Consider the following 12,562-nt stretch of genomic DNA (forward strand, 5'->3'; position numbering starts at 1 on the left):
TATGGCTTCATCTAAATCACTGATTATAATATTGAATGCCATAAGACCAAGGACAAATTCCTGAGATGTTTCCTTCAGATTTAAATTGTTTCATTAATGTCATTGGTCATTCAACTATTTTGAATCCACTTGTCTTCATTTGTCAACCAAAATATATATCTCCATTTCATGTGCAAGGTTGTCAGAAGGAGCTTTGTCAAATTCTGGCTTGAAATCTTGGTAAACTGCATCTAGTACAGACCTATTATCTACCTTGTTTAGTGACTTGGGCTAAAAAAGAAAATGTTGTGTTTTTGATAAAGCCATGCTCATGTTTATTAATCATTGCCTTTATTTTGATATGCTCCTTTAATAGTGTGTTCCATAATTTTGGCTATGAATGGAAGCCAAATTCACCGGCCTCTGGACTGTAAACACATCATTCTTCTTTTTTTAACATTGGGACATGTGTTTTTCTTCACTCCTACCACAAGATCTTTCAAAGATCACAGCAGAGTTTGGGCAATCATAGTTAATTTTTCTTTCAGTTTTCAGAGAGGCAGTGTGGTATAGTAATAGGGTTTTGGACTTGAAGTCTTGAAGACTTGCATTCAAGTCTTCCCACAACACTTAGTATGAGATCATGAGCAAATTATTTAACCCCTCTGAGCCTCAGTTTCTTCATCTGTAAAATGGTGATAATGCCTGCAGTAGCTAACTCACAGGGTTGTTGACTCCATTGAAATATTATATTTCAAGAACTTTGCAAAATTTAAAGAAATATATTTCATGGGACACAATATTTAACAAGAGAAACAAAAAAGAAAATAACAACAACAACAACAAAAAACGTTTGGCTTCACATATGGTCCAGTAACATACTGTGTTGCATTATACTTATTACTTTGTTGTTTCCGTTGTTTAGTTGTTTTAGTTTTTCTAACTCTTCACAGCTTTTTGGGGTTTTCTTGGCAGAGAGATTGGAGTGGTTTGCCATATCTTCTCTAGCTTATTTTACAGATGGGAAAACTGAGACAAACAGGATTAAGTGACTTGCCGATGGTCACACAGCTAGTAAATGCTGGATTCGAATTTTGGTCTTCTTGACTCCAGACTCTGCACTCTAACTGCTGTGCCACTTAGATGTCCACACTTAAAACCTAGTTAACTGCAAATGTTCTTTTTCCTTTACTTCTCTTTGTTATATTATTCTACCTAAATGTCCAAAAGACTATTAGTATTACTTCTGTCCTTGATCTTTTTATTTTCTCTTCAATTTCTCCTTGAAGCACTTCAAACAGCCTTGTAGGGGAAAGCAAAACAAAACAAAACAGCAAGAGCAACAATGACAAAAATACTTCATTATCTGATCAACCAGAGACAACATTTCTCAAGTCCTTTCACACAAAGCTGCACCACCTTCATGAACTTAAATGCTGAAATTCTTCTTTCTGATTGACATTTCTTTCCTTTTCTTCTTCTGCCTCACTTTTCCTACTCTTCCTTCTCACTATAACCTCTTGACTCTTTAAACTCCCATGTTCTCCAAATCCATCAACCCCCTTCTCACCCTGCCCACTCTGGCCACACTTTCATTTCTTCACAGACTTGGCATTATATTTGACCAATTTACATAGATGCTTTCCTCAATAGGCATCTAAGGCTGACCATGTCCAAAACAACTCATCATCTTTCCCAATGAAAGGTTCCTCCTCTCCAATCTTCCCTATTTCTGTAGAAGGGACTGCTGTGATCCTACATCAAAGTTCACAAATTCAAAATCATTCTTGACACTTCTTTTTCCCAATCCTCACAACCCCAAAACATGGATATCAAGAAGAAACCCTGTAGCCATTATTGATAACTATAGTAATGTCTTTTGGCTGTTTTTTATTGAGCCTTGAGAGGATAACTTTTCCTATGTCAGAGGGGAAAAAAGTTCCTATTCTCACCTTCAGGACTGGGTGATTTTCTTTACCCCATGAGACACACTGATCACCTTTGAAGGAAAAAACACACCCATATCACCAAAAACAACTCTTACTTTTCAGTCTAAAATCCTTGATACTTGAATCATGGTTCTTGACTAGCAATTGCTTATTTTGATTAACATTCTTTCCTCTTACCTTTTTAATTGTGGATTTCTAGTAATTTTGTCAAATATTATTTATCTATACAACAACATCTCTTGAATTTATCCTCTTCTTTCCCACAGCAAATATAGTATTTCATACATTGGTCAGCTCTCACCTATGCTATCATAATAGTCCATTGATTAAGTTTCTCTGCTTCCATTCCCTCCCTTCTCCAGTCCACAATCCAAACAGCTGCCATTTTTTTTTCTTTCTGAAAACTAAGCTTGGCCATGTGACTCCTCTGCTCAGGCGCTTTCAGTGGCTTTTTCTCACCTCTCAAACAAAATAAAAATTTCTCAGGCTGACATTTAAGGCCCTCCACAATCTAGCTCCTCTTCAGTCTTTTCATAGTACTACCTGGTTATTTGATTGTTTAATTATTGTATTTAGTTGAACTGGATGAGTAGCTGTTTCTTTGATCTATCATTTTAAGTTCCACCTTTGTGCATTCGCAAAGGCTTCCTTCCATGCCTGGAATCTACTCTATCCACATTTCCATGTTAACTTCCTTATTTTCCTTCACAAAGTGTCCTTTAATTACCAAATGGATGTTGCCTCAAACAAACTGAGACCTGGGAAAGATCTAGCTTAAAAGGGCCAAGGTCTCCCACTGCATCCAGGGCTGTTGCCAGTGATCCTGACCTATGTTTTGTCACTGGACTCAGATGACTCGTGAGGAGAAAATGAGGCTCTGCCTCACTTAAATCCAATTCACTTGCAAGTCCTGATGTCATCGGTCCTTTTTGAGGATGAGGGATGAACAGCAACAATGGCTTAATGGTTATTAAGCTGGCCTTGGAGTCAGCAACATCTGGATTCAAGTGCTTCTTCCAACACTTACTGGCTATGAAACTGTGGGCACTTAACCTCTCAGTACTCTAAGGCAAGTCTCTAAGAAGGTGGTCATAGGAATTAAGACAGTCAGTTTCCATATCCAGAAGTTCCCCTATAGCAGTGGAATTACAGTTATTGCTTTCGTTGTTGCTGCTGTTGTTACTAACATAAGGTGTCTTCCTTATGGACAATTTGTTGAAAGGTATAAAAAGGGTAAACAATGATGAGAAGGCGTGAAGAGACTATAAGATTTAGAAATTGACCATCATGATCACAGTGAGGAATTTGTGTATCCTTTAAGTTCTGGATGTATCAAGCATTGAAGGAATCTTGAAACACATGGCCTTGTGCTGTGGAGAGAAGCAAATGAGATTCCAGAATTAAGTAACCACTTATTTTATGTTGTGGGCAGGTAGGTAGTGCAGTGGATAGAGTTCTAGGCCTGGAGTCAGGAAGACTCATTTGACTGAGTTCAAATCTAGCCTCAGATACTTACTAGTTGTGTGACTCTGAGCAAATCACTTAACCTTGTTTACCTCAGTTTCCTCATCTGTAAAATGAGCTGGAGAAGGAAATGAAAAAGCACTTCAGTATCTCTGCCAAGAAAACTCCAAAAAGGGGTGATGAAGAATAGGACATGATTGAAAGATGACTAAATAATTATTTTTATATAGTATGTGGATCATTCCTTAAACAAACCTCTGAATGAGTCCTAGGGGCCAATACCTTAGAACAGTGGTGCATGTTTGCTAAAACGTAGACATGCACACACAGCCATTCATCATAGTTTGCATTGGAATAGTCTTTCTATGAAGCACAGATTACTTCCAACATTTTCTTGAAATTATTTATCCATTGAACCCTGAGTTCTCTGTTATCTATAACTCTGAAGTGTTTTCTGCTTCCTGACACTGAGCCTCACCCACAAATTCACATGTTTGAAGTGTACAGCGCATGAGTTTTCACAGGGTGATTTAAATATGTCCAGGGTAGAATGATCATTCCTGTTATTTTTTTAAAGTCTGTGGGGAACCGCGTATTTGGAATTAAATCTGAACTTGGGCTCTGTTCACAGTAATTGTTTTCTGCTCTTGCTTAGCTAGGAGTTTGTGAAATGGATTTTCTGAATGCTGTTGACCTTTTCGCATAGATTTTGCCAACGCCGTGAGAATGTTTTTTGACCCATTCTTGGTGGAGTGTCTACAGAGAGACAAATGAGGTATAACTTTATCATGCCATATTGAGCACATAGTTAGCTAAAAGCTACCACTGTTAACCCTTCAGAGTATAATAGCAAGCAGTTCAGGTTTATCTAATGATAAAAACAAAAGAAAACAACAGTAATAAACCAAACATTGAAACCACCATAGATTCCCTATTTTCCCGAGGGTTGGGGAAAAATATGATGCCACAAAGGATAAATCTGTTCCTCATATGGGCACTTATGATGGACAAATATAAGGATTGAATATTCTTGGTTTTGCAGGTCAGGTTCAGTCATAACTCGTGAGTTTTGCTCCTAGGAAAGAGAGCACATGTGCTCTTAAATTAACTTTTTAAAGAAAAATGAAGTTGATTATGATGTGGCAGCACAGAGATTTTGTGACTGCTTCTGGGGTGATCCAATTTGAGGAGGGAGGAAGTTTGTCATGGGATGACTTCCTATTTTTAACAATTATTCTTCCTAACTAGGAGCTAAACTCATTCGTTTCAAACACTGTTGAATGACTGGAAATTCTGTCGACATTGTATGATATTGATGATGATAATATTGGAATTTTATAGCTCTTTACAGTTTACACAACATTTTACAAATATGATCTCATTTTATTTTCACAACAACCTGGGAGCTAGATATTATTATTAGCTCCATTTGACAGATGAGTAAACTGAGGGAGACAGAGGATAAATGACTTGCCCAGGGTCTGGAGATGGATTAGAACTCAGGTCTTCCAGACTTTAAGTCTTACATTCAATCTACTACACTATCTATTGACTTTTACATTTCATTGCTCTAGGGAAGAGACCTGGTTACCCTATGTTCACTCCCCATCAGGTTGTAGTTTTTAATTTCGGTAGGTATGGACCTAGACAGCAATTAATCATAATTGAGTCATCAATCATATGGTTTCTTATTTTGTCAGAATAGTAAAATTCAGCAGAGTAAGACCTTGGTCTTGTCATGCCTGAAAGGTAGAATTAGGCCAACAGTTTTATCTTCACAAAGATGACATGGGTTTATTGACCAGTGTCTCTGTGGCAAATAGAGAAGCCAGTTTTAAATATGTTGGGATTTTTCTCACACTATGCTTTTTAGTGGATTGGATCAAGCTGCAAATGTTAATTCCATTCAAATCAGTTAAACAAGCACTTTTAAGCACCTAATTTGTCCAAGACACTGTACTAGGTTTGGGGATACCAAAATAAAGCAAGGCAAAGCAAAATAAAACAAAACAAAAACTACCCTTGCCTTCAAGGAGTTTAAACTCTACTAGAATGTATAACACTTGTAAATAGGTAAGTAAATATGCAATAATATTAGGATAGAGAGCATATTAACAACCAGGGAAATTAGAAGAAGCTTCTTGTAGGAGGGAGTACCTAGTCGGAGCTTGGAAAAAAACAGGACTCTAAAACAAAAAACAAAGAAACAGAAAAAACAGATTGGAGAAAGAAATGTATTCTAGTCATGGAGGACAGCCTCAACAATAGTACGAAGATGGTAGATGGAATGCTAAGTTATGGCTGGAATATTCTTTAGAGTGATTGAATAGTGTAAAATAAAATAATAAATTTAAACTGGTTTACTAATTATATGAAGAAGTCAAAGGAAAAATCATTTAAAGTGCATTATTTTCAAATGAAAAGAAGATGATTCTTTCAAATTTCCATGGTTGCCACACTGCTAAAATGTGTCGGACCCAAACCCTGTTGGTGCCAATCATGGCTCACAAGCAGTCCAACTTTCCAACTTACATATTATAAAAATGAACCATTATATGAGTCAGCCCATTTGGGAGAACACGCATATGGTTCTGTTAGGTTTCTATAAAGAGAGTATTGTTTTTTCTCCCCATCTATCTTAGATAGAAAACAAACATTACTAATAAAAAAAAATCAAGTATTTCAGGAAGTGGTAATCTATCTCTTGCTATAAATAAGCCTACAGCTGATGTTGTTTCACCAAATATGCCCTTATTCCTTCTTCCCTTCCCCCATTCAGACTGGAAGTAGGTTAAGTTGGATTCTTTAGGAATCCCAAGTGAAGTGAGATTTCAACTGTGAAAATATTGTTTCTCCATCTCTTTCTCTGGATAGGAAAACATTAGTATGCAATTCAATTAGAAACATACTTGTCTATGGGAAGGCACCAGGCATCATGTTAGCCTGCAGTGGAACAAAGGCGGGCTTCTTTACAAAGTCTGTTTCTTGATAAAAACAAGTTGTGTTGAAATGAATTACTCTCAGTCTGAGCTGCAAACAGTCAGACACACGGATACAGGGTTTAAAACACCTGGACCTAATTCTACAGATTTTTTTTTTTGAGCAATGTTTCTTGGTCTTTTATGAAATGCCTTCATTAAACTAAGAGGCAGGAAAACTTTAAAATACATACATATGTGTGTGTGCGTGTGTGTGTGTGTGTGTTCTAGTTTATTATAAATGCCTGCCAGCATTGGTCTCGTTATACTCTATTTTCATGGAAAGTTGTACCACAGTCATAAAAATGTGCTCCTGGCTATAACCTAGTATACCTGGAACTCTGTAGAGCAGCGCCTACCTTTTATAAATCCCTCCTTTCTCTTCTCCACCATGGTCCTCCTCTTTCTTCATCTTCCTTGATATCTTTCTAAGCTGTTATGTAGAGAGGCAGGAACCAAAGACTTCATCAGTTTGGAATTTTTCTCTTCTCTTGTAACCTAAAACTTTTTTTTTTTAAGTTTCTTTCAGAGGCCTGAATATGTTTTTAAGACCATAGGGAGAACATGTCTTCTCTGGCATTTTTTGCAAATAAAATAGGAACCAGCTGTTTAACGTAGATTGGAAAAGTAACTACTGGGCATGTGCAATGACATTTCAAAGTATCATTTTAGTGAAGTATGGCTGTCCTTGTGCTTTGCTATGCTAACTGAAATCAAATGACTCAGATGAAGGGAAGTTCTGGATTCTAGCAGATCTGGCATTTTGCTACTGTCCCACATACAATTCTGAAACACATCCAAGGTCTCCTATCCATTACTGACAGATGAGCAATTCAGGCATGCAGAAAACAAATAAAATGCAGTTCATGAACTGAATCTGTTAAAAGCCTAACTGGTTTCCAAAAATTTTTGCTGTTGAAGTTAGTTATTGTATAGAAATTCAATTAAATTCAATTGTTTTTTTTTTAACCTTTCCATGTTATTGGGCAATATTCATCACTCTCTCTATATTATTTTTCAAATGTCAGATTTAAGACAATTTAAATAAATCTTTGGTCCATCAATTGTACTTTAGTTAGCCAAGGAAAAAAAAGTAAGAAGAATAAAATTAATATAAAATAAAATTATTCATGGAGAAATTTTGCTCATACATATAATGAAATCAGTTTGACTGAGATGGAATATCCTATGAATGAGTAAAATGTATCAGGCTAGTTAGTTTGTTAACACTACTTCAATGATAATAATTTCCTCAATTATAGATAGTGAACTACAATAGCAAATAGAAACAAAAAAAATGTCAGAGCCTTATAGTCTATCTTTGTGCTTAATCTTCTGTTCGTACACATATATGTATGTGTAGGTATATGTGTATGTGTGTACACACATACACATACACATGAACATATATGTGTATATGTTGTATATATGTTAATTAATATATAGATAGATATATAAACAAGATTAAACATGTATACGCACACACACATATATTTTTCTATTATTAGTACAATATACAGTGGATCATTTCCAAAGTTTTATTATTGGCATAAATATTTAAGTAAAAGTTTAAATAGTACTAAATTTGTTTAAAATACCATATTTATCTAGCTAGCTAGCTAGCTATGCTACACCCTATAAGAGAATGGGGAAGCAGTAGAAATGACAACAGAGGAAAACCAATTTTCTTTTCCCTATATCAGGGATTTAATTCTGTAAAAAATTGCTTATAGATCATGCAGAAAGCAGATTTATCTAAAATATTATTACAGATGATGCAATGCTAGTTGAATTTTTAAAAATACTCGCATGATTAGAATATTACTTTTTGGCATATTTTCTCATATTTGATCCTGTTATGAGATGGTACACATAAAGGTCATGTTTCTAAGAGGCCAACACCTCAATTCCTTTGTGCGTGGATTTTGATTTCTTAATGGACAAACCAGATATTCCTAGTAAGAAAGGTGAACTTGTCTGTTTAATAAAACGGAGAAGTTTCAGGCTAAAACCACTATCTTCTAATGGTTTCTTCATATCTCTTCTGCTTATTTGAGCAAATCTAGAGAATTTTGGTGTAGTTCTGGGCAACTTGTTTTAGGAATGATATTTATAAACTGTCGAGTATCCAGAGAGTGGTGACCTAGATGTTGAAGGAGCTTGAGTTCATGTCGTTGAAGTAGTGAAAATGACTAAGGATGCTTAACACGAAGAAGGGAAGACTTAAAGAAGACATGATGACTGTCGTCAAGTATTTGAAGGAGTGTCACACAGGAAAGATGCAGACCTTGGAACAAAGAGTGAGAGTTCCAGAAATAAATTTAAGCTTGATGTAAGGAATGACTCCTGAATTATTAGAGTGATCCCACAATGGCATGGCCTGCCTAGGAATTCATTGAGTGCCTTTTCCCTCATTGGATGTCTTCAATTACAGGATGGATACCTGTTTTTCATACAAGTTGTAGACAGATTCTTTCAGACTAGCTGACTTGTAAAACTTCCTTCCAACTATGATAACTCATGATTTTGCGATTCCCTTCACACACCTTTGTCATTACTTCACCTTCAGCTATGATGAGAGTGATATTTTGTAGGTGCTCCATTATTTACTTGAAGTTAATTTTTTTTCTCAGTAGAAGGAATTTTGCATTTCTAGTGAATTGGCTTAGTTTTCTTCACTTGCCCTGGATGGCATCAGAGTAGAAGTCACTAAAGGTAGCAGTTTTACCACAGAATTATACACACACACACACACACACACACACACACACACACACACACACACATATATATATATAAACACACATATATATATATACACACATATGCTATTTAGTGTTATTAATGTCTAGATGCAAAGCAAAAAATATAATACCACCAGTGGCTTTAAAATTAAAAATATGTCTGCCACACTGTTTCCCATTAGGGAGTTCTGCTTTGCCCCATATTCTCTGGCATGCAAAATCAAAGCTTCACATTCTTCACAATGTAATGGAAAATCAACATTGCTACTTCCCCTGGAGGGGCTCATAGCATTGGTATCAAATTGCAGCCTCTCTCTGTGTTCATGCCCACTTAAGAATTTTCCCTACCTTGAACTTTATTTTTATTTCTCTTTTATTATTATTTGTGCTGATTTTGATAGAATTTTAAGGGGAGATGCATACTATATACTGCTGCTTTATTTTTCTAGTTCTTAAAATCTCTGTTCCTTTTGCTTAGGCAGTGGGGAAGTTAATGGGAAAGGAGTACTAGAACCCTGAATATACATATGCATGATAACATTTTGAAAAAGCAAATACTTCTGGATGGTAGTTAAAGAGTGGCACTTAATATTCGTTTTGGAACATAAAGTAATCCTTTCCTTTCACCCCTTGAATACTTCATCTTTTTACAACCTATCATTTCTAACTAAATTAATCTATAGTTATCTAAATACACACTGAATCATTAGAGATTAAGAGTTGATCTCATTCATATCATGGTTTTGGATACAATCTGGGAGGTACAAAAGAAAATCAAACTTGTAGCAGGATCTTTTAGATTTTTTGCAGACATGTGTGAATGTAGTATTTTTAGCCTAAATTGTCAACCAACTTTGATAAAATTTCTAGAAAATACATCAGTTCTTCAATTTGTACTAGACAGATTATGAAAAGGAAATATTCTTTCTTCAGTATTCTATGTATGTACATACATATATATATATATATACATATACGTACATATATCTGCATGTATGTATATATGCATAGTTATAGCTTCATGTATAGGCATTCACATATGCAAACACAGGTATATGTGTGCACAGATATCAGTAGTTCAATGTATTTGTGATCCTATCACTATAGACTCTTCTTTTATCATTAAAGATCAACATCTTTCTGTTCCTTCTTATCCTATGTAATTCTCACAGTTCTTCCATAGATCCTCCACAGAGAGTCTACCTCCATGTGCTAGAAGTCTTCTTACATTTTGTTCCATTTTGGGTATACTAGTGTATCACCTGACATAACCATTTGTTAATCTGCATTTTTACTACAGCTGGCCCACCTCCTTTTCTGAATAGATCCTTCCTCAATGATATAAATTAATGCTTCTTTACGAATGTAGGTTACCACTGGAAATAAGCAGCAGAATGATTGCAATCGCCACATAGCTCTCAGGGGCCCTTTAGATCGTAAGGAACTTTTATTCGTAGTACTCCAAGATCTACAGTGTTTAGCAGCATCACGAACACATAAGTAATGAAAAGATGGTTCCTTTTTGCTAGGGAGAGGAAGAATTTGGGGAAAATGCTGCACAATTTCTTTTTTTAATTTTTTTTGCACAATTTCACAAAGGCAATTCAACATGTCTTCCTTGTCTACAATTCTGGATTTATTTATTGTTCATCTTAAGTAGCTAGATAGTATAGTATAATGGGGTCAGAAAGACCTGAATTCAAATCTTGCCTCAAAAAGGCAAAAAGTCTTGCCTGGGCAAGTCACTTAATACCTTTCATCTGTTTTCTTATCTATAAACTAGAGCTAATAATACCAGTATGATTATTTTTGAGGACAAAATGAGATAATACATGTAAAGAAAGTGCTTTGTAAACCTTTATTATTATCTGTAGCACGTCTCAAATATATATTTTATATATATACATGTATACATGCATACATACATACATACACACATACACACACACATATGGTATTGTCCATCCATTTAGTTTTCCGTATATAGGTTGTTAAAGGTCAGTCTCTTGAATAATGAGTTTTATTTGGATAAGCTTTATAATGTTCTAAGATTCACTACTGTGTGCACAATACCATCTGCAGACAGAGTACGTAAAGATCTTGCCACTTTTTTTGCTACTTACTCCTTTTTCCATTTGGAATTCAAGAAATATTTCTCCATAAGAGTGGCAAATAACCTTTGTAAACATACATCTCCTTATTCTTGCATGACCTAGTAATAAGTGCTGATTAAAGTTGGTATCCATGAGATACTTCCCATTGGAGCAAAACTTCAAAGTCGCCATTTGCTCTCACAAGTCAAATGCTTTTTTTTTTCATAGTCAACAAAGGATAAAAAGCAATGGTCTTGTGCAACTTTCTCTCTGCTGTATGATTATAAAGATGCAATTTCTTTTCAAGAATTGCTCTTATTAAATTTTCATTGAGGCAACCTTCACATCACATATAGATCATAGATTTAGAGCTGGAAGGGATGTCAGAAGCCATCTTTTTATTTTACAGATGAGGAAACCGAGACTCAGGACATTACCTGACTTGCCCAAGGTCACATAGACCATAAATTAATAAGTAGAATTTAAATACAGGTACTTGGATTCAAGAGTCATCATTCTTTCCATTGTACCATGATACCTTTTAAAGATATTATCATGGAATATTTTATAGTACTGCAATAGTAAAAATAGAATCTTTCCTAATTAGATTTTATGTGAAATGAAGATTTTTCTCCAGTGATATGCTTCCATATTATGCTGTTTATGCCTCTAGCAGCAGACAACTTTTGTGGGAGGTAATGTGGCAATGTAATCAAATGAGCAGTGAACTTGGTATCAAGAGAAGCCTGGGTTTGGGTCCCTACTTAATCTTTCTGTTATATGACTGAGTAACTGATTTGCCTTCTTATAACCTCTGTTTCCCCAACTGTAAAATGGAGAGTAATCCATTAATTGCATGGCAGTTGTAAGGAAAGTTCCTTAGTAAATTTTCTAGTGCTATAGAGATCATTATTATTTTGAATTTTTAATGAATTTTCAAGGATTGAAAAAATTCTTAGTTGAATCTTTTTTTTTCCCTAAAAAGCAATATGCATATATTTTTTCCTTGGTCCTGAACTATGATTGTATGAGTTTAGGGAATTACTTGTCTGTGTGGAAATTATTACCTTTACTAAATTCCAATTAGAAACTTCTTTATAATTTACAGTTCAGGAGCGTTCTTATCATGGCATCCATGGACCTGTGTAATCTTGGATAAATATAATGCATTTTAAAATAATTTTATGCAAAGTATTCTAATAATATTCTGAAAAGGACTTCACCAGAATGCCCAAAGTGTCCAACACACACACATACACACACACACACACACACACACACACACAAATTAAGAACATTTATTTTAGTAAATCACCTGAGGCATCAAGCATTTAAACAATGCAGTCATTATGAGT

General features: G+C 35.2%; 1 long non-coding RNA gene across 1 annotated transcript; it reads right to left on the reverse strand.

Moving 5' to 3' along the window:
* Nucleotides 1-313: 313 nt before the first annotated feature.
* LOC110194904 (uncharacterized) lies at nt 314-7,022 on the reverse strand. The gene is made up of 2 exons (XR_002320828.2): nt 6,730-7,022; nt 314-3,298 (listed from the first exon to the last, which is right to left on the reverse strand). It is a non-coding gene; the product is annotated as an uncharacterized LOC110194904 (long non-coding RNA).
* Between the last annotated feature and the right edge of the window lie 5,540 nt (nt 7,023-12,562).

This window comes from Phascolarctos cinereus, unplaced genomic scaffold, assembly GCF_003287225.1.
Source record: "Phascolarctos cinereus isolate Bilbo 61053 unplaced genomic scaffold, phaCin_HiC Scaffold_9;HRSCAF=440, whole genome shotgun sequence".
Classification (NCBI taxonomy): domain Eukaryota; kingdom Metazoa; phylum Chordata; class Mammalia; order Diprotodontia; family Phascolarctidae; genus Phascolarctos; species Phascolarctos cinereus.